Here is a 2,215-nt window from a genome sequence, read left to right as displayed (position 1 = left end):
GACACAAAGTCAACATTTTACAATTTAAAATGACTGTTAATTTTATTTTAGGTATCATAGTTGCATATTTATCAAAACTATAATCTTTTGAAAATTAATCTGAAATTTTCTGGAATGTTATGAATGAATGAATGGCTGCATATTAGAGCAAGGACCAACTTTGCCTTTACAATCAATCATGACATTAGGTTATATTGACAGAGATTGGGAGGCTATTTTACCTTGTCTAGCAAATTATACTCTGAAAGAAGATAGAGGCACTTTAGTGGCTGTGGGTGGGACCCAGACAGCCATGACTGAGGCCAAGTGGCAGTACAGACAGGCAATGAAGTGAGGATTGATTCTTTTGACTTTGACAGTCGGAATTTGTATGTCCATTGTCCAAAGAATGTCCACATGGTGCAGACACAGAGATTCCCATCAATTCACATTCACAGAGATTCACTTCAATTCAACTTTAATTCAAGAGGAGATGGCAACCTCAGTGCCTTTATCATTGGAGGAAGTCACCTGTAAGCCAGTCACATAAAGGTCTGACGTCAATTAAATGCTTTCAGAATCTTATTATGTAAATTATCACTTGCAAATACCATATACCAATACTAATACCAAAAATTACTGTGACTTCTTTTAAAAAATTATATAAAAATAAATAAATAAAAAAAATACATTGTTTTCTCCAAAATTATTATTTAAAGTATTTAGAAATGTTGAAGTGGACAGGCTGTCAATTTATTAAAGGAATAGTTCACCCAAAAACAAATTTACTCATTACTCGAACTTGTATGACATAATTTCTGTTGCGGAACACAGACAAAGATAGTTTGATAGAGATTTATAGTGATTGATAGTGAATTTATCCATACAATGCAAGTCAATGGGTCCAACACTTCCAAGCTCCAAAAAGGACATACTGTTAAGGCAGCATAAAAGTAATCCATACGACTCATGTGGTTTAATCTTGTCTTCTGAAGTGATACGATCAATTTTGGGTGAGAACAGACCAAAGCATAACTATAAATCGTGACTTCTGCAGTCTCTTAGGCACGATTATGATTTCAAGCACGATTACACTTCCTCGTGCTTGACACATGCACAAAAGCATGATGCGCGTGTTAAGGGTGTGCAGCGAAGCTATTGTCTGTATCTGTTCATATGAAAAAAATTATCTGTATTTGCCTCTGTATTCGGATAGAACCGGGTGTGGGCGGGTCTTAAATAGAAAGTGCGTCAAAGCTAAATTAAATGCACATTTTTAAATGTTACTCTTACATTTATAGTTTCTAAATAAAATAGGCCTTGTATATGCCTTTTCATGATAACAGCCTAATAATAATAATAATAATAATAATTATACTACTACTAACAATAACAATAATAATAATAATAATTATTATTATTATTATTGTTATTGTTATTATTATTATTATTGGTAGTAGTAGTAGTAGTAGTAGTGGTAGTATTATTATTATTATTATTATTATTATTAGGCTATTATTATGAAAACAATAATTATTTTTATTATTATAAAATTATCATTAAATTAAATTATTACTTTATTCTTTTTTTTTTTCTTTTTTTTTTCTTACCAGATGAAGCTGAATTTGTAGGCTACATTAACTGTGGAATATGTTAACTATGGTTTCTCCAGGTAATTCTGATATTAATATCTGCATGAAACAGAATTTAGTTAAATAATAGTAATACAAATAATAATAATAATATGTTACATTTATATAGCACCTTTCCAGAGCTCAAGAACACTTCGCATTCTCAAATTTAGCACAGTTTAACCCTCTGGGGTCTGAGGGTGTTTTTGGGCCCTGAAGAGGTTTTGACATGCCTTGGCATTTGTGCTTTTTTCAGTTGCTTAAAAACATATTAATGGCTAAAGTCTGATAACACTGTATTCAGCACAAACTAGGCTACAATAATATGTGAGCAACATGTGTGTACATAAAATAACGTTTATATGTGGTTTTTGAAAAAAACAGAAATTTTAAGTCACTGAAATAAGGCCATATAACACATACTAAACATTTGTTCACAAGACTTTTGAGAACTGGGTCTTGTAGCCAAGAGTTTTTGCTACAAAATTATGTGAAAACCATCCTGATCACTCATTCATACAAAACAATATAGTCATTTAACTTTTGTAAGACACTTTTAGTGTTAGAAAGGCCATATGCGAGGAGGCGTGAATGATCATGAATAT

The sequence above is a fragment of the Myxocyprinus asiaticus genome, chromosome 1 (assembly GCF_019703515.2).
Source record: "Myxocyprinus asiaticus isolate MX2 ecotype Aquarium Trade chromosome 1, UBuf_Myxa_2, whole genome shotgun sequence".
Lineage (NCBI taxonomy): Eukaryota > Metazoa > Chordata > Actinopteri > Cypriniformes > Catostomidae > Myxocyprinus > Myxocyprinus asiaticus.
This window is presented reverse-complemented; position numbering follows the sequence as displayed.